The sequence below is a fragment of the Meleagris gallopavo genome, chromosome 1 (genome assembly GCF_000146605.3).
Source record: "Meleagris gallopavo isolate NT-WF06-2002-E0010 breed Aviagen turkey brand Nicholas breeding stock chromosome 1, Turkey_5.1, whole genome shotgun sequence".
Taxonomy (NCBI): domain Eukaryota; kingdom Metazoa; phylum Chordata; class Aves; order Galliformes; family Phasianidae; genus Meleagris; species Meleagris gallopavo.
The window spans coordinates 187,577,067-187,600,790 of NC_015011.2; the positions used below are offsets into that span (position 1 = coordinate 187,577,067).

The 23,724-nt window shown below is 38.8% G+C and overlaps 1 long non-coding RNA gene across 1 annotated transcript in view; it reads right to left on the bottom strand.

Moving 5' to 3' along the window:
• Positions 1–7,988: 7,988 nt before the first annotated feature.
• LOC109365510 overlaps positions 7,989–23,724 on the bottom strand; it is a 35,398-nt gene continuing 19,662 nt past the window's right edge. Inside the window, exons 2-3 of the long non-coding RNA XR_002111176.1 lie at positions 11,015–11,080; positions 7,989–9,350 (exon numbers count right to left, since the gene is read on the bottom strand). This is a non-coding gene — a long non-coding RNA (uncharacterized LOC109365510). The remainder of the gene's footprint in view (positions 9,351–11,014; positions 11,081–23,724) is intronic.

Here is a 23,724-nt window from a genome sequence, read left to right on the forward strand (position 1 = left end):
AACAGCCTGCCATTTTCAATATATAAAGATGCACGTTCAATATACACGTGCATAATCATACACAAACACACCTGAAAGCACGCACATGTCACAGGGAATGCTCCCCATGACCTTAAGGAACCGCGCACACTGTTTGTTAAACAGAACCACATATTTTTCACCTGATTCCATCATGAAAGAATTAGTTTCCATAAAATTGTAACTGACGGGAACAGATTGGTTTCATGGTTCAGAGCAGGAGGATTGTTCCAGCAGCCCAAGCATGCTAACCTTCCTGCTGCTGCCAGGCCAGACCTGCTGCTGGCCCAGCTACCCCACACTATGCTGCTAGTCAAGAAAAACAGTATTTTTTTTCATAGAAGAAAACAATTTAATACACTAAAAACATTACAACTGAGTCACCAGAGAATTTTTACAACAAAGTTTAATTAGCACCCGCTATTAGTGTTTTACGAAGTGCCCTCACACTTGAGCAATGGCATTTGACCTTTCCCATAACAAAGAGTTGCTTTGCATTTGTAGAGGTATTCAGCTGTCTGTTCTCCTGAACATGATACAGGCACAGGGCTGGTCTCCAAGAACCAGCTCACAAAAGTTCTTCATTTAAAAGAAAGAAGAAAAAGATTCTAAGCATGAACTGATTTCAGACCAGTGGAACATGGCATCAGAGGTCCAGTGAAGCCAGTTATGCTCACCAAATGAGGATCTGAACCTGCCATAAGACAGAGATACCTCAGTCTCTGGCATCCTGTAATCAATTCACTAGAAACACTATCCAATATCAGGTTGGGTATTAAGAAAAGTTTATTCTCAGAAAGAGTGGGGAGGCATTGGCACAGATAGCCCGAGTGGTGGAGTCAACATCTGGAAGTATTCAAGAACCATGGAGATGTGGCACTGAGGGACATGGTTTAGTAGGCATGGTAGGGATGGGTTGACAGTTAGACTAGATGATATTAGTGGTCTTTTCAATCTTAATGATGTTGTGACTCTATGATCACACCTTGGTTTGGGTCTCACCATTCCCAGCTGTGGTAGACAACCTTCCTGAGAATTTGTGAAAACGAACAGTACTCTCATACACCTTCACTTTTGGGGATGTCATCCTAAAATCCTTAGTGTAAAAACAGGAAATTTTTTGTCCTAAATACTGCACTTTGATTTTTATAAGAATTTAGAAAGAGATTATATAAGGAATATTTAAATTCTACATTTTGTATTCCATTTATTGTCCATATATTTAAATGCCATAATTCTACTTTTACAAATAAAGAAAAATATACAGCAAGATTTCATGCGGAAGTGATTTCAAACTAAAAGAAGGGAGATTTAGACTGGACTTAAGGAAGAAGTTGTTTATGATAAGGATGGTAAAGCACTGGAACAGGTTGCCCCGACATGTGGTGGATACCCCATCCATGAAGACACCCATAAGGTCAGGCTGGACAGGGCTCTGAGCAACATGATCTAACAGTAGGTGACCCTGTTAATTTCAGGAGAGTTGGACTGGATGGCCTTCAAGGGTCCCTTCCAACTCCACCAATTCTGTGACTCTATGACTTATAACTGCAGGCTGAGCCTCCCCTCACAGAAGAGGTGCTCCAGTCCCTTAACCAGCAAAGTGGCCCTTCACTGGACAGATTAGAACAGTCCTGAATAGAGGGACAGAATCACCTCCTTCAATCTGCCAGCAGCACTCCTCCCAAAACCATCCCATTAGCCTTCTCTGCAGCAAAGGCCCAGTTATTAAAGCCAGCTACTTTTTTTGTTCGTGTTTAGTCATCTAACATATGAATAGGGAGCATCAAATATTATGAACTGGGACAGCAGAAAAAATGAGTACATTAAAGATGCAACTGGACAAGGAGAAACACAGTGATATCCCTTCATCACCTGTTACCTGACCAGAGGAAAAAGCCTATGATGTACATTCTCAGTCACTCCAGTCTGTCCAGGTTTTTGCTTCCTGTCAACATGATTTTTCCAATCAGTTGAGACTGGAGGAACAGCCATGAGCCACTCCTTCATCTGTCATTGAAATGGGAGGACATAACTCTAATAAACTGAAGTCAGTGATAATTCCAAAGAGCAGGCATGAAACACCAACTATCTCTTTAACATAATTTTGTATTTGTATTATTTCCTAAAGAAATATTAATTTTTATCAGTTTGGAATTATTCAATGCAAACACTGTTTACACTAAAATTGAAGCATCTCATCTTCAAAGTGAATCTACACATAGCATAAGAAATTAATTAGATGACATGCATTGATTTTTATTGTAACGGGTTAAAGAAAATGAGAATTCACCATTGGCAAGACTATTACTCCAATAACTCAAGTGAAACTGCTGACATGGAAAGTAAAGATCAATTGATTCTATGCTTTACTTATCTCTTCTGCATGTATTTAGCATTCTTAAATGCATAGAGGAATGAAAACACACCCTTAGCTTTATGAATTTAAACAGCTTTTTACGATTTCCTATTTCTTCAGCTTTACAAATGCCGACATCACCACCATCACCAGCAGCCCGAGAAAGAAGCATGACTCAAACACCATCCTCCTGCAACAGCTATTGTGCTTCTCCTAATGTTTGGAAGTACAACTCTCCCTATTGATTATCTTCGCTCTGGCAGAACAATGCAGTTCCCAGACCATGTCCTTGGAGGCAGGGTCTAAGTGTAAAGCAAGATGATGGTTCCATTATAATGCCATGGCACGTAAGACCAAAATTCAAATATTTTCAAAACAGATGCTGTTGTGTTACAGAAATGTCCGTATTTGAACTGACAATTACAAACTGTATTTTTCATGAGAAAGAAATTAAGATATATTATTACCTTACAACTTTGTATGTTCCCCAGATACCATATTTCTTAATCATGAAAAGTCATGTTAAACAAATACTGAATTGGAAAGTAAATGTATTTCCTTATGTTTAGTTTGTTGCCATAATTTTCTATTGTCTGCAAAATGCACTTGCTGTTTTGCTGATGAGAAAGAATAAGAAACCTGGAGAATACATGACAAGTAAAAGAAAATTTTAAGAGAAAAACAAATTTTTAAAGTATGCAATTCTCTCCTTTCTTTGCTGCTTGTCAAAAACTTCCGGGTGGAAGAAATCTGGCAAAAATTTCCGAGCTTAATGCAATATACATTTGAGACTCATGTTTTACTTCACAAAGGGGAAGTTATGATTATAAGAAAATAAATAAATACCATCAGCCTTCATTAAAAATCTACTTTATAACAGAAACAATGCATAGCATGATATGTCAAACATTTTAAATGCCAAACCCCATTGTTCCAGTCTACAAAAAGCAGACAGGCTACATTCCCTGTGCATTTAAAAGAAAATCACAAAGCATTAATCGCTTAGATAAAAGCATTAATCACTTAGTAAAACATTTAGTTCTCTAAGATTCCAAGAGTATTACACTTTTAAAGTGATTTTCCTCATATTCTGCAACAGATGTCCTATTTTCTTATATTTCTACCTTAGATTTGCAGCATACACAATATGTGCAGTGTATTCATTTGGGAAGTTCCCTACCTTATGAATCCCCCCACTTCACTTTAAATCTATCCGGAATACATCAATATATTTCAGGGTACATATATAAAATATACATCAATATAATTTCAGGCAAATTATATATTAAAAGAGAAGAAGGCTTCTTCACATTCAACTAAGGCTTTGAGACAAATTCGTCTTCTTCTCATTATTAGAAATGATTCCCAGCCTAGAAACCACATAGATAGGACAATCCTGCACAGTGTAGCACCAAACATGCAGTGACATGGCTGAAATCACCTTCATACAGCTGAGCACATGGCAGAAACATCACTCAGACACTGAACAGCTCGAAGGGAATCTGGTAATTATCCTCTTCAGGGATCTATGGCATTCTCTTTCTTTCCAGGTTCAGTTTTCACTGTATTTAATCAGAGGGATTATTTACTCTTAATTTACTGCCAGATATTATTGATAAAATATGCAGGTCAGACTTCAACAATGAAATTATATTTGAGCTGTTCAAAATTCGGACCTGTCAGAAGGATTTTCCAGATAGCAATACAAATTTTAAAACAGTACTGACAACACTTTCCAAAAAGCCACCTTAAGTAAGTGGACTATAAGACATTTCTATGCTCAAGTATATGTTTTATCCATTTGCTGCTTTGGCTCAAAATCATTTCCAGAAAAGATTTCAGGAGGCAGAAAAGCAAAAGATATGTATGTCCCCAATTCCAACCGATGGCTTTTGTTTGGCTGATTTGTTCAGGTCCACTTTCTTCAATAATACTTCTTATTTTTTAATATTTTTTTTAAATAGTTAAAAATGAAACTTTTCTGTCTCTTGAAGACAGAGAGGAGCAATCACCCTTTAAAGGAAAAGTTACTCAGATGTGTCCCCATGTAACGGCTTCTTTTGCTTTTGCAAAGTAATTCCTTCCAAAAATAAGAGTGTTGGGTAAGAGAAGTGAACACTGAAACATATTGGCACTTTGAATCTTACACCACATATTCAGAAAATGTGGGTTTTGGTTAAACTAAATTGACATTGTTTTTGTAACACATTTAAATTTAAAAAATACACTTTTTTCTGTGTGCTAGCAACCCTCAACTGGGAGGGAAAGAAAACACCAAAAAGATCTGAGAGACTGACAATACTACTTTGAAGGCAGGAAAAGTCCATGAGTGTTATGACATTGCCTTACAAGAACTTCAGTTTCATTGTAGCAAACCAAATTTCTTTTGTATATGTCAAACACAGTTTGCTATGAAGCATTTCAATTTCCAGTGAGAACAAACAAGACCTGCTTTGACCAACAGCACTCTTTGAAAGAGTCCTTGGCTGAAAACAGAAAGTTTAAAAAATAGAGAGTCATCAGGGCTGTAGTCGGAGCGTACCCAGCGCTGTAAGATTTATGTAAATCTGAGAAAACATCTTTCCTCACGTATTAACATGAGTCACAGAGTATTCAAGACAAAAGAGTGGAAATCAGAGATGTCAGTGTAGTCTGTGAGAGTAGAACTTTTGAACCCCTGGCAATAATGACATCTTTGTGATAGGAAGGCAAAAGGGTAAGGATCAGATGTCTGGGATCACGTTGCCATTTGGTTTCTAACGTGCCTGTAAGTGATTAGGTCTGATATGCCCTCGGGCTGAAATCACAGGAAACAGAGTGCCCGAAGCAATTTTATTTGAATGAAAATTCATCCCAAGTGACTCACAATACCTCTCACAGTCTACAGTGATGGCGTTTATGAAGCCTTCCTGCATGTCATGCATTACAAATGAAGCTGGCCAAAAACACAAGCAGACACAACGCTGAGACAGAACTCAAAACTTAAGATTCAAATCTTGAAATCACTAATTTCTAGAATAAGTCCCTTCATACAGAAAGGAGATCATCCTGTAAATGACTGCCCTGTATCTTGTCAGCTTCACAGTACATAGCTAAAAATAATACTAGACATGTCTTAAGATCTCTTTCAAATTGCTCTAATGACAAGTAAAATCAGGAAGACTCTTTTCATGAAAATATATACATATTACAGTTTTGCTACTAATAATAAAGGTTACTGTCTACCCAACCTAACTACCTGGCTGAAGCTTCCAGGACTCTACACTGCACCCTGCCCTGATGTGGTAGATGAGGAAGAAGATGTGCCTTCCCAAGGTAAAAATTCTATCTTTTTTAAAAAAATAAGGAAAAAAAAATCACAATGAAAAAGAACCTATGCATTCATTTGCATACATGCATGCACATAGAGACAATGGTTTTTAGAAATGTAACTTCCCTAACTACTAGGTTTTGTGATTTTGTGATCCACAAAAGCAAAAAACGAATGCTTTCACAATCACTTCAGCTTTTTATAACTTTTATTATTGACTTTAATATTACTGACTTTAATAACATTATTCGAAAATATATATACATGCTCTAATATACCAAAGATGTCTGTAGGTTAGACCTAAAAAAGAATACTCTGTTCAACAAGGATTGTAACAACAAGTCTTATATCACACAAACATAATCATTGCTTATTTGGAAATAACTGCATTGCTGTTGTTAAGATCTTTCTTATTCAGGCCAAAGAAAACTGATTTTATCTCAAGAGTCACCTCAGTGCTTTTTTTAAAGCTTGATCTCAAGTCACACAGGTAGATCCATGGCTCTTGGACCAGGTCATCTCACACCAATTCCAAGCACAAACTGGAAGGCAGAGGATAAAGTCCACAGAACTAATTTAAGAACTGTTGCATAATGAAATTCACATTGCTATTACCACTTTCATGTGTTTACTTCTAAAAATATAAAATAAATTGCTTTTTCAAGTTCCCTAATAATCCCCTTAGGGGACAGATATCTCCTCAGGTAATACAGCTAAATCTAACCGTTACTGTGAACAGACTCTCTCAAACTTACAGTTTGAGAATCCCTTTTCATACTTTGTTTCCATTGGATTTTCATGGACAAAAGCTTTTGTATAACTAGGGGTGAAAAGAAGGAAAAAAAAATCACCAAATATCATAAATTAATGGCATTCTTTAAATGACTGAGGATTCTTTCTTTCTTTGAAACTATTCAAAACACCTCAGCTGTTGTAGTAATTATAAAATTGAGCCCATCATACAGACTAAGCCCTTCTTTTGCTCTGACTCTTCTATGCAAGTCTTTGCCTTTTGCAAAATCATTTTTTTTCTTCACATCCCATCACAAAAACTCTACAGGAAGATTCCAGAAGTTCCATCATGATGAAGGTTCCCATACATTTTAATGCTTCAGATGGAAAGCACAGTCCTTGAAACATAACCCTCATCTTCTTCAGCTCTGAGGTAACGATATGTATTTTTTCCGACAGACTTACAGTACTCTAAAGATACAAGTCTAAATTCTTTCACACAGAAGTCCCAGAGCTTTTGGATGAAAAGAGATTAAAACAGCTTACAAACTTATGAGGATGTTTTAAGAAATGAATTAACAAACACAGAGTTCAAGCATGTCTGTTATCAGTTCCAGCTCTATGGGAATCTGGTCTCTGCCATTATCTCTATTGTTTGTGTGAGCACATATATTCCATGGCATTTTTCCTATTAAGGGTTTTACCTTCTCTCCTTATCCTCCTGCTCCTTCTCTGGATGGGCTGCATGCAATTTCTGTTTCTCTCTTCCACAGGGGTTGCCAACATTGGTCCTGCAAACTGTCATCACCAAATTCCTCCTTCTTAGAGAACCTTATCAGAGTCATAGAAGGGCTTGGGTCATTCCTCATAGGATCCTTTTGACATCCTCGTGTGGAGATGTATGCTCATCCTCATGGGGTGAGCATACAGCAGCAGAAGCTCCAGAGGATGCACAACTGGAGAGCTATGCCTATCATAAAGTTTGTGACATTAATGAAATGCAGCCCAAGACTTCTGTACGTAAGCACTGCCACATATTCGGTGTGCTCACATCTGCCCATACAGTCTTTGCATCATCTTGGAATGAGCCTGAAGTGAGGCCCACCTCGAGTACTGTGCTCAGTTTTAGGCACCTCAATACAGAAAGGACATCTTCGGACCTGCTGGAGCAGGTCCAAAGAAGGGCAACAAGGCTTGTGCAGGGCTTGGAGAATATGGCCTACGAGGAGAGACTGAAGGAAGTGGGGCTGTTTAGTCTGGGGAAAAGGAGGCTGAGAGGAGACCTTATTGCTCTTTTTCAATATCTGAGAGTTGCTTACAGCAGAGCGGGGTTGGTCTCTTCTCACTGGTGACAGGTGACAGGATGAGGGGAAATGGCCTTAAGTTGAACCAGTGTAAGTTTAAGTTTATCGGGAAAAACTTCTTTACTAAAAGGGTTGTGAAGCACTGGAATAGGCTCCCCAGGTAGGTGGTTGAGTCACCATCCCTAGATGTGTTTAAAAACAGTTTGGATGTGGTGCTCAGGGACATGATTTAGCAGAGGGTTGTTAGTTAGGGTAGTATGGTTAGGTTGTGGTTGGACTCGAAGATCTTAAAGGTCTTTTCCAACCTGAGCAATTCTATGATTCTATGATGAAACCTTACAAGATTCTGCCCCACACTCCATCCCCAGGACAAAGCAGTTGACAGAAATAACTCATTAACAAGGCAACATATTGATTCCCGAAAGTAAATTCTCCTTCTGGGTTTGATTCCCTCCCAGGGATGCTGCAACATTTCAGTCAAACCAGAAGCAATACAACTGTCAAGAAGATTCCTCAGGAACATTAATGATCTAAATTTCAATGGCTATTAGCATTATGTACACAAATTTGTAAGTACTTTTGGCAGGACAATTTTCTAAACTCTCAGCAGTAAATTTATAAACCATACCCAAAAGTCAAATATCCAGCATCACCTCATCTTTCAATTTCTTCAAGGACAATTAAAGCAAGATTCAAAAATTCTGTAAGCTTCATGACTTGAGTTCAAGGAAGAGGAAAAGGTTGGAAACACCAGAAAAGACATTTACCCTAAACAAGGAATATTATAAATCCACCTGTTGATGACAACTGGATTATAATGAGTAACCTTTCATGCATTCTGTTTTGTCTGCATAGAAGAAATGTTTCTCCATTAAACTGTTTAACATACTGTAATTTTTAAAAAGAATTTAAAACAAATAAGTATCTGCATTAATATTTCCTTCTAGTATTCAACATTTTCGCTCCCTCCTAAATATTAAAGGGGTCTAGAATCTAAATATTGTTAGGAAAACCCAACAGCACTTCTGCACATTCAGACTGCCGCTTGCATAGTTTGCAATTGCCAATAAACAAGTTGCTCAGCTTCCATTTCAGCTGCCAACTTCACACTTCTCAAACAGAATGCAGTCAACTTTATCTCACATTCAGCTTTTGTTCTGGCTTCCTTTCTAGTTACGCACTGTGCAAATATTTAGCAATTTCTTGGAAGAGCTAAAGAAAATTTAATATGACTCTTAATAATTATATTTCCTCTGGAAAAAAAAAATCATTTGATTAATATCCCTCCTCATTTTCTAACTAATAAATTACAATTCCACAGTGAAATGTAGTGAAGAGATCTTCTGTGAGTCACAATAATCTTTGCTCTGCATAGAGCCTGACAAGAGTTTAAGAGAGAAAAGAGACCTTTTTATTTTTCCCATTCTAACATGAACTGATTTACAACCAAGCCCCAAGAATGCCCAGGTTACGGTGTCACAGGACACTCGCAGTTCACCATCACCACACAGAAGTGTTTTCACCCACTTCCTTCCTTCCTGATCATGGTTACGAGCTCGCACTGCTTATCTGCCTGATGGTCTCCAACCCTTGAGGCTAATTAATTGAAAAAGATCAGAGGAAGTATCTGAAAAAGAAACATAAACATTTTCTACCACATCATTTCTATGACGTACAATGTGTAAGATACACAAATTGTTGGTACTGCTCACAACAGAGATCATTATGGCTGTAAATGCTCCAGTATTGTAAGCGTTTAATATTATTAGTAACACTTCTATAAGAATCATTTGAGTTTTTCCATACTTCACACTATCCAACAGGTATCTACAAGGATGGAGATTTCACACACTCTCTGGCCAACTTGTTCATTTAAACACAGAAAATTAAGTATCCTGCACTGAAAAATCTAAACAGAGAGAATATAGAAGCATTGCACATATTCTATAATTACCACTCCTGAAAGCTGTATTACATTCTGTATGAAAGAATGAAGAGCAGAACACAAAACGTGTAAAGGATCCATATTCAGAAAAGCAAAAATTGAACAGTGTCAGGACAGGAAATCATGGAACCATAGAATTTGTAGATTCATAGAATGGCTTGGGTTGAAAAGGGCCACAATGATCATCCAGTTTCAACCCCCCTGCTATGTGCAGGGTCGCCAACCACCAGACCAGGCTGCCCAGAGCCACATCCAGCCTGGCCTTGAATGCCTCCAGGGATGGGGCATCCACAGCCTCCTTGGGTGAACCTCAGGTACTGCTGTCAGTACCTGACAGCAGATGCAAAGATACATTACTTTCTTTCAAAAGAGAAATTAAGACAATTTTATCAGCACAAGGAACATTGTATAGCACAGCTGGGCTTTCAAAGGTAAGTTTTGCTCTGATTCCAAATTGAATGCTGTGTCTGCTACACAAACTTTACATAAATTTACCTAAAAATTTGATGAAAATCAGATTGCCATGGGAAAAAAAAAAAAGTTTCTACATTAAAATCCTTTATACTGCAGCATCCAGCAGTGGCAATGTCCATATCAGTTCAGAGTGTCACAACTGACTGGAGTAAACTTTTTTAAATCAAATTCAACATAAGAATAAATTGCATCCACCAGTATTAAGCATATTTAATCAGCAATGTTCAGTAAAATGTTACCATATAAAACACAGAGAAGGAAGAAACAAAAAGGAAATAATGCCAACACAGAACTATGCATGAGCAACATAATTCACCCCTTCTTTCGTGTGACTACTGTATTAATATAATATACATGTAATGCATTTTATATCACACATATAACTACACACATAATACCTGAAGTTACACATTTCTTGAGAGAAACAAAGAAAGGATAAAAGTGAGCTCTTTACAGCCATCCCATAACAAAGCTCAATTTTTTTTGTCAATTTCTCTGGATTCTACAGTTTGTTTATTTTTAATACAGAAAATCCAGTGGAATATCACTTGGGCAAAAGAATGTGCTTGAGAGCCTCTTGTACCATAATGCAAAATTATGACTGAAGCTGAGAGAGAAAAAAAAAGAGATTTGGGAAGAATATTTAATCTTCCACTGGGCAGGATTTTAAATTCTCTACTGTTCTTTAGGAAAAGTGTAACATAGAAATACAAGTTATATATTGCCCAGCCCTCTTCACTTACCTGAAGGCAATGCAATTCCTCCCAGGAATTTATAAAGCACTACATTACTAAAATTTTATGCCACATGTGCAAAGAAAAATAACTACAAAGAAATAAAAGAAATATATATATATATATATATAGCCTTACTTCTCCATGTCTTAATGGTGTGATTGCTCCTCTTGCTACTGCCATTCGGAACAACGTTTCTGTGGCCTGCATCAACAAACACACACAAATCAGTTATTTTTAAGAAAGGTCATTCAGCTCATGAAGATTAATTTGAACTTATATCATGAACACTTCATATTTTATTGAATTTTTTGAAGTGTCAGCTACATTCACCATCCATTTTACAACTGAATTTTACAAAATCATGAAACTATTTTAAATATGGCTGGTTAATATGGCCTTAAAAGAGCAAACAAACAAGAGTACAATGGAATTCTTCCTTAAAATTCTGCAACACTCTTAACTTCAATAATTAGGCATCAGGAAACATAACGCTGCTCATAAGGAAAAGACACGGAACACAACCTGGGGGAAATCTTTTCAGGCTATAGCTAGGTTGCATACTTCTCTAGGTCAGTTATCCCATCCTTTGCTTAGTCTGCTGGGACAAGGAACACAGATTTCTGACAACCATAGACAACTGACTCGTAATTCAAGCTGTAACCCACAGGTTCTGTATCACATTTCTTTCTGGTAAAAAGCAGAACTAAGCAACAGAACTGAAACAAGCAGAGAAAGTTTCTCTAAATGACCAGTATTTCTGTTGATTTCCTAACTTTGAGTTTAAACACAAGTATGCCAAATTGCCATGTTGTTGTATTTACAAGACGGTCAGAAAAAGTAGTGAAAAAATTCACTGGTTACATAAAAACATGGACTGGCACATCAGTATACGCAAGAATAGGTTTGTTTCAAAGCCCTGCTTCCAAAGTAAGTAGGGAAGTGAGTCTCAACTTTAGCTGCAATCATACATGTTTTCAATATCTGTTCCTAATTAAAAAAATTACTCAAACATTCAAAACTCTATGCTAAAACGTAATTATCAGGCTGCTTGAAAAAGGGTTTAGAAAGTTTAAGTAGTTTGTAGTGTCTGTCTTCCCAAATAGCAATTTAAGAAGTAAGCAGCTCACAAGTGCTTACATGACTGCAAAATTTGTGGGGTTCATGCTGCAGTACTTCAAGACAGCTGTACCTCAGCAAATTTAGTACCAAAGACATCTACCGACATTAATTCTTCAGTATTTCTAGATATGAACTAGATGATATTTACCCTTCCCTAAATAATAACTGCCTGCAGAAAAGAATACTATAAAAGAGTTTTTATTTGCCTTGTTTCCCACCAGTGTCTGTAGATGAATGTGTGAGCTTCAGAACCCCAACTGCAGAATGCATTTCTTCATTGACACCGCCATAACAAGGACAGTGCCTGAGTGCAGCTCTGCTTCCCAAGCCTTCATCCTTCCAGAGGTAAAGTGAACCTCAAGCCACCTTTTGTCCTTCTCCAAATTGGTTTCTTTCATCAGCTCTTCCCACCAACATTTTCAAGGATGTTTCAAGTGAATTGAGTATTCTGTCAATACTGCTGAGCTTCTTTTGTTTCTTTTGAAAACCACTGGTGTGTGTGACTTTCTTTTCACATCCCCTAGTAAAAGATCTCTCTTAATATGCTTGTAAATGCACAGTTAATACCAGATGTCAAAACCATTCAGAAACAAGGAAAATTCACAGCAACAGCAAATCTAGCATGAGAGAGATCTCCCCCTATGGGCACTGCTCCTTGCGCTGAACCCCACTGAGCAGATTAGGACTGCAGTGATGGTTGTCTACCCCAAGAGCATCAGGGGATGAGGCCACCCATAGCTGTTGATGCCTGGACAATAACAAAGCTGGAGACAGAGATCTTTGGGTTTTAGGTATGCAGATTCCAAGAGAAATTTTAAAGGAGTTGAAACTTTCAAAGGGATGATGATTAGAATCATAGAAGCATTGAATGGCTCAAGTGGGAAGGGACCTCAAAGATCATGACCTCATTGCAGCCGTTCAGTACCTAAACGGAGCCTACAAACAGGAGGGGAATCAACTCTTAACAAGAGCAGATAATGGCAAGACGAGAGGAAATGGTTTAAAGTTGAAGGAAGGAAGATTTATGCTGGATATCAGTGGGAAGTTCTTTGCAGAGAGAGTGGTGAGGTGCTGGAACAGTTGCCCAGAGAGGTAGTGGATGCCCCGTCCCTGGAGGAGTTCAAGGCCAGGTTGGATGGGGCCCTGAGCAGCCTGGTCTAGTATTAGATATGGAGGTTGGCAGGTCTGCTCGTGGCACTGGGATTGGAGCTTGATGATCCTTGAGGTCCCTTCCAACCCAAGTCATTCTATGATTCTATGATAGTCTACTTACAAACCCCTACCACAGGCAGAGTTGCAGCCACTAGCCATAGACCCAAATGTAACATCACACAAACTCATAATAATGTTGAGCAGGCTAGCAAAAAAATTTCAGCCTTAAACCATGATCTTATCCATAACATTTCCATTTTGAACCAACTCCCTCACTCCCTTCAATTTCCAGCTCCCTTCTCTCTGACCTCCAAATACAAGCAAAAACAAAACCCATGGAATGTTCTAGCCTGGCAGGGATCACCAGGGCCACCTGATTCCTCCAGGGCTGCCCATACACTGACCACCCCTTAGGATGGAGGTCCTGCAGCAACCTCTGAATGTGGAGGAATAAGCACGAGGATATAAAAGGAAAAAGATTTGGACAAGAGCTTAGAACAAGTGATGAGGTTGGAAGGGATCTCTGAAGATCATCCCTTGCTGAAGTCCAACCCCTGTTTAAAGCAGGTTCCCTACAGTAGGTTGCACAGGAAAGCATCCAGGCAGGTTTTGCATATCTCCAGAGAAGGAGATCCCACAACCTCTCTGGGCAGCCTGCTCCAGTGTTCTGTCAGCTTCACAGTAAGGAAGTTCTTTCACGTTTGCTTGAACTTCCTGTGTTGCAGTTAAACTTCCTGTACTGCAGTTAACTTCTTTGTTGCAGCTGACAGTAAAAAGGATCTTTACAAGACATTATATCATTGTTGACTGCAAATACAGTTTATTGAACACATCTTGTCTGGTATACTCTTAAGTTTTTTATTTCAAATCTACCAAAGCTTTTAGTATGACAACAGTCAACATTCCAAACTGCATGGAATTCTGATGCAACTTGTTTCAATTTTGAAGTTCAAACCCACTCAATACAAACTTTAAATAAATGGGTTTTCCATTTCCATATACTATATGCTTTTCTTTTATATATTTAAGATTAACTCTGAAAATAAACATACAGAGTCCTACTGTTTCAATACGGGCTCTCAAACAAAATAGTTTCTTGGATTACTTCAGTCGTAGATTTCTACCAGAAAAATTCAGCATACTTTTAGGCATCAAGTCAAAACTGCCCTCCTGTTCCCACAGAACAGTTCTCAGGGCTCGTATGGTTCAGGACACGTAACTGCAACTATGAGATACAACTGACAAGAGATATTTATCATCATGCCAGAATAACTAATGAAAAAGACAAAACTGTCCATTTAAGAAACAACTGTCACATTAAGAAACAACAATATTGTTCCCAATGTCGACTCGGAATTTAGATCACTTTCAACTGCCTGCATCTCTGTTAGCATTAAGTTTTTCTTTATAATCAAATTTTTATGAAGCTGTAAAAACTTAAGGTTTATTTTCATTCAGTTTGCTGGGAATGAGCTCTAAATAAGAATCTGGACTGAGGCAGTGACTTTACATACTGCTATTCAGAGGTCCATAAGAAAAAAATCATCAACAGATGGTTTTAGTGATCTCAGTGTGAAATAAATGTGTTCCCAAACTGATAGCAACTGAATCCTGAAACTGTACAGTAAGGAAGGCATATTGTGTCATAGTGTATGTGAGGTGAAATAGCAGACCAATGAATGTATCTGACAAATCTGTTACGTATTATAAGTTCTAATGTCATCTGTTGACAAAGATGACCACATGTCCTCTCTCAAAGAAAAAACTTCTGTTCAAGTTTTTTGCAAGTGAGTAACAGAAAAACCACATGTAAGAAACAGAACTGAAGTGGAAAATAATTGTGCATTATTTACGGAAACAGTGGGAGAAACAAGAAGAAAAACAGCACTTCAGATTCCAGATGCTTGAATTTCCTAGGTTTTCAAAAAAATAAATGGTCTCATAATACTCCATCAAAATAGTTCCTGTTTTACCAAAATTAAAATGGCAAATACAAGCAGTGGTGGGAACTGTTAATGTAAATTAATTTCAGGACTACACACTTTTTAATCACCTGGCATTCAAAAATTCCAGTCTACTTGCATTCCAAAAAAGAAAAAGAAAGAAAAGAAGAAAGAACAGGAAAAATGAGATATGGCTAAAGATATGTCCTGAAAGGCACAGATCTTTGGAAATCATTAAAAGCAATTTATGGATTTAATTGGAATGAAAATGGTGCAATTTGTTATAAGAACAAGAATGGATGGAATGGCACAAAACATTTTTTTCCCTATTAAGTTTGGTGATCTTGGCTTCAGCAGCTGGCTGACAGCTCTGGCCATTAACATTGGTGTTTGTTCTCAAAAAACAAGTGATATTAAAGAAAGGTTCATGACAATCTATCCAAATCATCAATAACATTTTTCAGCTTGACCACATATCACAAATGAACTGCTGTCACAGCCCTTGTCAGCAAACCACTACACAGCTTCTGAAAACAAGTACGAGTGTTACAAACAGAGGATTTGATAAGATACAGAAGCGATAATGAATAGAAAAGGAAACAAGAAGTTTCTCAAATCAGAATCTTTTCTGACTAAAAAACCTTAAATGTGAGACAATCCACTAGATCCAAACGTTCCTTCAGATGACGGGTTTGTATTTAACTTAGCCAATGAGCTTATTTATTGTTGCACCGTTCAATGAAGTTACCACAGTACCAGAAATGTTCTTTCCTCTCAGTCATGAGCTGATCAAATCACTTCTTACCTTTATCTGCCACACAGGTGACTTAAGTGTGAACACAATAAAGCAAACTAAACAATTTAATTCCTACAATAAAACACATTTTACAAATATCTTGACAGCCTTCCATCTGTTTTCAGAAACTTCTCTATTTTTTTCATTGTCAGCTTTTACCATGTGCACACTCAGTGCAGCATTCTTTCTCAATACCGTACCTTCCTTCCCCTTCCATGACATTTGTGCAACTTTAAAAGATGGATAATACGATTCTATACTATAATTCTATGCCCGTCTCAAATGAAAACACAGATGTAGAAAGGGACAGAAGGGCACTTATTTGCAATATGCACAAACTCCAGGTTACAGTGCACACAAGAGAAGAAGCAGATCTGCTCTAGTTTATGAGGGATGGAGAAAGACCACCTCGAAGGCTAGAGGACTGAAAGTAAATACAACACATAACTAGCCATGCATCTTGTACAGCAAAAGTACCAGCTGAACGTGGCTCTCCTTCCTCAGATTACAAAGAACACTGTGTCTCTTACTATATATTTGGGAGGTTTGTAAAACTCATAATTAATGCAGCATAAGCAACCCAGTATCTGTGGAGAGACCTCATCATGTCCTTTCAGTACCTGAAGGGAGCTTATAAGCAGCAGGGGGAATGACTTTTCACACAGTGTCATAGTGACAGAACAAGAGGGAATGGCTTGAAAGGAGAAGAAATTTAGATTAGGTGTCAGGGAGAAATTCTGTACTCAGAGGGTGATGAGGCATAGGCTGCCCAGAAGAGCTGTGGATGTCCCATCCCTAGAGGTGACCAAGGCTAGGTTGGATGGAGCTCTAGGAAGCCTGACCTAGTGCCTGATTTCGTGGTTAGCAACTCTGTCCACGGTGCTGGGGATGGAACTAGATGATCTTTGAGGTCCTTTCCAACCCAAATCATTCTGTGAGATGACAGCCCTGGTATTATACAAGTTCCCAAGAAACACTAAGACAGAGTTTTTGCTCCAAAAATGATTTCTCCCTTTCAAGTTGACTGTTCATACCAATTTCCATTTTGCAAGCATGATATCAGAGTGAAAAGGCTGACAGCAAGTATGAAAGCAGAGCAATCTACAAGATCTGCCTTTGCTGCGCCAACCAGCTCACAAGCTTGAGCCTCCCCTTAAGATGAGCTTCAAAGCTTCCAGCTGCAGAACACACTTTGAACAAATGAACCAACCGCAAAAATAACAGAGCATTACACACTGCCAAAGGTATGAAATAGAAGCATTACTATTTATTTATCTTAATCTAAACCCAGGAGTCTGAAGTTGTGGTATCTGCAACTTTTTCCAGGATGATAATTTTTTGTTCTCCTGATTTCTCTACCCACTCTTCCCCCCTCCACCCAAAAAATGTACTAGTGCTTGGTACTCATTGGGATTCCCGGCCCCGGCCTGTATCTGACTTTCACCTTTTTCTCATGTACTCCACACAAAGGAGTGAACTGCTCAACTCTCTAGAATGCTGCAATTAAATAAAAGGTAGTCAGTAAAAAATAAAAAATAAAAAAATCCAGCAGTATAATGCTGGAAATGTTTCAGATGGAACAACTTTTTACACAGTGTGATAGCGATAGGATATGGAGGAATGGCTTTAAACTGAAAAAGGGGAAATTTAGATTTGAAGTTAGGAAGAAATTCTTTACTATGAGGGTGGTGAGGCCCTGGTACAGCTACCCAGAGAAGCTGTGGGTGCTCCTTCCCTGCTCAAGGCCAGGCTGGATGGGATCCTGGACAACTTGAGCTGGTGTGGGGCAATCAACTCTTAGCAAGGGATAGGAACTGGATGAACTTTATGGTCCTTTCCAACCCAAGTCATTCTGTGGTTCAATGGTTCTATGAAAGACCACCTCAGCTAGCCTGGGAATGTCTTCACATTGGCAAGCAGGCACTGCTTCCTTTCCCCTGCACTCAGGCGATCTCCTGCTCCAAAATGGTGAGAAGCACCACCTACCCATCCATCCTTTACTGTACAGGAGAAAGACATCCCACTTCTTCCTGCCAGGGACAGACCCATGGGGATATTTCTACTCCCTGGCCTCACAGGACAGACAGATCTGTCCAAGCAGACTGACAATTTCTTCTCTGAGCTACTGCGACAACTGAAAGCAAAATCCAGAGACTGCCGAGCCCTAATCTTTGCTTAACTTCCTGAAAAATAGTGGAGACTGAAGCACTCAGTGACACAGACAAGCTACTCCAACAGATACAGGTCTTATAGCACTGACATTTTTATGTTTCATTATGACCACTAAATTAATGAGCACTGCACATATAGAAGATTTTATTTCATTTCTTGCATACTCTGGAATTCCAGATTCATTTAAATATAATCATTTAAAGTTCCTTTATCTGCCTTCATTGACCAGAACTTCTTGTTAGCATGAACTACAAGCGGGTTCCAGTTAGTGCATTCGCTACAAGTTATACAAGATTTATATTTAATGTGTTTCACAACCATGGTCCTTTTTTTCTTTAGGGAATTACCTCATCTTTTACATTTCCCACTGGTAGCAATTTTAAGCAGTAGCTCTTAGTATTTGCAAATGGAAAAAAATACTCTTTGTCTCAATTGTTTTGTTACAATTTATGAGTTATACCAATACAAATCTAATCTAAAAAACATTTTCAAACTAATGATTTATCATCACCGTGCTGTAAACAATAAGTATTACAAACTGCATCTACTTCAGATGAGGCATTCAATTCTTTTACCAATCTTATTGTTTAAACATATGTATGCCATACAAAATTTCTAAGCTAACAAGAAGCAGAACACATAGGTTATGCTATTTAATTTGAGGGCAGCTTATAAACATGCCTCTCTTCATAAGAAAAAGTACATCTAATGTTGGATAAGAGCTAGATTATTTTCAATGAAGGATGCACATTTTGGACAAGACCTATCAAAAATGTGATTTTTTGATCACAGTTGGTTGTCCACAATAAGTAGATAAACAAAAATGCTGATTGCAATTGATTAAAACCAAGGAAAATAATCAGCAAGAAAGTTCAGAAGTCAACTTCACTGGATCATAGCACGGCTTGGGTTGGAAGGGACCTCTGAGAGGATCTGCAGGAGCTCACTTCAGACTGCTGGGACAGATCCGTCCTTCCTGCATGGCCAGGGAGAAGAAACATCCCCATGGATCAGTCCCTGGCAAAAAGAGGTGGGATGTCTTCCTCCCATACAGCAAGGGATGGATGGGTGGGTGGTGCTGAGAGTTTCCAACTGAGGTCATTTCAAATGAAGTGAGGAGACCTGATGTCTTCTTCCAAAAGACCTTCAGAAGTAGAAGAGGAGCAGTCAGTACCTCTGTGGCTGGAGCCCTCTCTTCCAAGTGGTGTGGGGCTCAGAGCAAAGCACACCTGTACAATGACTACTCTTCAAGGAAGGCAGAAAGCTTTCACCAGAAGACTGATGTCAGAAGGAATTCATGCTTCTTTGTACTGTGTATCAGAAGGGTCATGTCTAATCTGAATGCTAAGACTGTTGACAGAAGTCACAGTGGAATTGTACCCTGAAGCCTCATCTTTTAACAATTTTAACCTAGATGCTACCCACAGTCTTTAAAATATTAGTCAGATCCAAATTGGACCATGAGGAAGAATTTCTTTACTATGAGGGTGACAGAGTCCTGGAACAGGATGCCCAGAGAGGCTGTGGAGAATCCTTCTATGTTGGTATTCAAGACCCTCCTGGACACTTTCATGTGTGATCAACTGTAGGGAGCCTACTTTAGCAGGGGAGTTGGACTAGATGATCCCCAGAGGTCTCTTCCAATCCCTACCACTCTGTGATTTTTTGACTTCCCGTGGCCCAACAGCAGCCCCGAAGAACAGACCTCACAGACCAACCTTCACAGCAGAGAGAAGTGCCTCTAGCAAGCTAAACTAGCAAAGTGCTCTTAAAATCAAGGCACAGGTCAGACTCAAACACTATGAGGATAAAGTTGGCTACAGTCTCTTCTTCCTGAAACACACGAGATTCCAATAGGTTTTCAATCTGGACCTCCTGCCAATTACTGTCAACTTGCTTTCTGTCCGTAAAAACACCTAGGCATGCTTTCATGTAAGGGAGAAAATTGAGCCTACTCTAACACAAAACCGTAGAAAAAAACTGTAGAAAGCAATTCCTATTATCACATACCAATTCTCCCACAGCTGATATGCTGTGGGAGATAAAATTGGGATGGTTGCTACTGATGGTGCTGTGGCAATACAGGCCAGGTCTGTAAAGCCTATTATAAAAGTGCCACAACTTGAAAAACTCTTTTTTGAAAAACCCTGTACTCATATTTCATTTTTGCAGCACAAAATCAGAATTAATTGAATTATTAAAAGAATCAGCAGCTGAGTATCTGGTGGTACATTAAATGTAGGTTTGTATACTCTGTTGTAACAGTCTACTCTGTTAGTACAATGCATTATTTATGAAAGAAGGAAATTTGCATGCCCTAATGGACAACATATGATGCTCACACACAAGCAAGGGATTTTAAGCCTGGAGTTGAGTTTATGCATTTCTGAGGGTAACACAGGAGCCATTTGCAGTAAACGATCTGGTAGATTTACCAAATCCAGAAAGTATAGTATGATCCTTGGCTACTGCATGTGTTGTAGAGTTATGTCAGAGCACTGGATAAAGTAGGGAAAGCTATGAGGAGTTAATCTAAGTTCAAACTGAAGTTGAAATTGGTGCTTCCCACCTGAGAGGCAGACAAACCACAGAACCCCTTTATCAGACTACTCTACTTACCATATACTTATCCATTCTCTTTATATTAAACACATAAGGAAACTACAACAGATCTCAAGATTGACAACAAATGCTTTCACTGAGTACAAAATAACAAGGAAAAGGATTTTTGACCAGGAACAAAACGTGCAGTTACTGCTGGCAAGATCCAAAGGTAACAAGTACATGTAGTTGGTCTGTTATATAAACTGCCCTGGGCTGCATGGATAAGCATGTTCATTTGAACATCCTGTACATTAGCACAGCCAAATAATAGCTCATGCCTCTTGGGGAAAAAGAACATAAATCACACTTACAGAAGAAGGAATTGTATAAGGAATGTAGCAATACTAAAAACAATTTAGAGACCATGGCAGACAACCAACTGAGCCCAAAGCACGATATGTTGCCCATCAAATGAGCAAATTAATCCTGATAAGTGCAGAAACATCCCAGGCACTCATAAATCAGACCATTATGATGCCCTTGTCCAGGCTTACACTTCAGAAAGCTTTCAAAGCGTGGCTGAAGAAACACTGCATTTGTTTTGCAAACACTACAAAGAATAGCTAAGGCCAGGTTAAACCAGCATGTGTCAGGCCAAGTCTTTACATGAAGCTTTCCCATCTCTCCATCAGACACTAAAAGTCTCACCTTGTCATTGATATAATGTACAGGGGGGAAAAAAACACCTTGTGCTGATGCTGCTTAGGGACAGTTTTTGTTGGGAGCTGCATAACCACAGCTGCTGGCACGAGTTGACAGCAGGGAGATTCTCTCCAGACACAGCTGTGTTAAGAGGTTGTGCACTAACACGGAAAACCTTTCTAATGGCAGTCAGCAGTAGAAAACAAAGGGTGAACTGATGTTTTACAAAAGCCCCTGGATGTAACTGCTTCAGCTGGAGTGCTGAGGTGCACTTTTCTTCTTTCAGACACTGGTCTTACCACAGGAAGCAGCAGATGCTCATCTGTGGAAGTCCTGGTTTAGAGGCCCAGTAAGTTATCAACCAGAAGTCTTCACTACTGGCTGCTGGGAGAGATTTGTCAGCAAAGCAGCCACTAGAACAGCCACTATAAGCAGCAAGCAAACCCTATTCCAAAATCAATCTGATATCTGAAACAGGCCTTTCAACCCTCCCCTCCCAAATAAAGGGATACCATATTTTTATGCTTTATTTTTCATTATTCTGTCCCCCACCACCAAGGGTCGTTCTCAGTTTATCCACATGCACCAAGCTTTCCTATCCACAATACACTACAGACGGCAGGCACAGCCACACATGGTCGTAAACAGCCAGACTGCATTGCAGCTTCCAAAAGGCAAGTGCCACAGAAACGTGGAGACACGACGCAGGATTAGGCTTCAGAAGCTGCTGGAGTCTCTGTGGCTGGCACCCCTGGAGCCAGGAACTGCGAATGAATGGATCCCTCAGTGTTTTATAGTAATTAGGTGCATTTCTGAAACCGGCACTTCTATTGCTTCAGCTGCACTAATTGAGCACAATGCGAAACGCTGCCCTGAAACGCCGAACGGCAGATTTAACAGCCCTATAAAGGAATCACGAATACTCATTTCTTTTTCCTTCTTAAAGAAAAAACAGAACTGGGAAAAGAAAGAAAAGAAAAAAAGCACACTGGTCTGACTTGCCACTGCACGAAACAGAGAGCTGGCACGTTTCCAAAGCTGCTCTGTAAGTGTTGTTTTATTGGCCTGAGACTGTTAATAAATATATTGTAAATGAACTTACACTTGCTTGGCTGGATATAAAGGAACAATTGTATGGCTGTTCTTACAGTGTTTACAATTTACTCTCGTTCTTCACTTTTTTGTTCTAGTCACGCTGTTTCCTACACCAGTTCATCGTAGTAACTGACATTTATTTGGTCCATAAATTACCCTAATGCAGTTTAGTGCTCTTTCATAAATTTTACAAACACAGTGCTTACAGAACATGGGCTTGTATTAATTAAAACCATGACTACACAAATCTAACATTTCCTTTAACATTTTTACTTACTGATGATTCTGAGAAACATACAGACAGACAAAGGCTTTCTCTGCTCTCTCCAGTTATGTTTTAAAAGTTTATGTATACATACAAATGTATATTTTCTGTCTGTCTTATTACCAGCATGCCACAGCTGATAATACACAAACTTTGACAGGAAAATGATCATTTTCCAGGCTCATGGTATGTCCTGCTTTAATGACCTTCCTATTAACATAAACTTAATTAACTTGTAGCAATCTCCTCTTTCAACTTTGCCACTGCAAGACTTTCATTACTAATTTTAGTTGTTACCAACAGCTTTAGCTCTTTCTAACTTTAACTACTAGAAGTCATTAAGAAGTGAAAGCTAACTGAACTTTTTATTATAAATGCTACTTTGAAAAATGGATTGCTTCTAGCAGGAACTAAAAAGCTTTGAGGTACTTACTGACAAGTAAGAACATATCAAATCTCACCGGATCAATAATGATTTTCTGCTTACATTAAGTTTTACAAGGGAAAAACACAGCTATTGAGGAGTTTGCTGCACCATCAGTGGCCTAGAAATACTTATAAAAATTAGTTTACACAAAAATATGCATAGGGAAAGAATATATATGACAATGCACATGCAATATGCATTTAAAATGCTGTGTAGCCATACTCAACATATTTGAGAAGGGATAGGAGGTGAGGGCACAGTCTCAAGTTGCATCAGGAGCGGTTTAGATTGGACATTAGGAAGAATTTCTTCATGGAGAGGGTTGTCAGGCATTGGAATGGGCTGCCAAGGGCAGTGGTGGAAACCCCATCCCTGAAGAGACACATGGATGTGGCACTAAGGGATGTGGTTTAGAGACAGGACTCAGGAGGTAACCCAGAATATTCTATGATTCTATGTCTGGATTCAGTGATCGTGAAGGTCTTTTCCAACCTAGATGATTCCATGATTCTACTTTCCACAACAAATGTATTACACCAGTTCCTGAGAAGAACAACTCAAGATGCTACATGCCCTACCCTGGACAATCCTGCCTCCTTCACGTCAGGACCCCAAGCCCACCACACATAA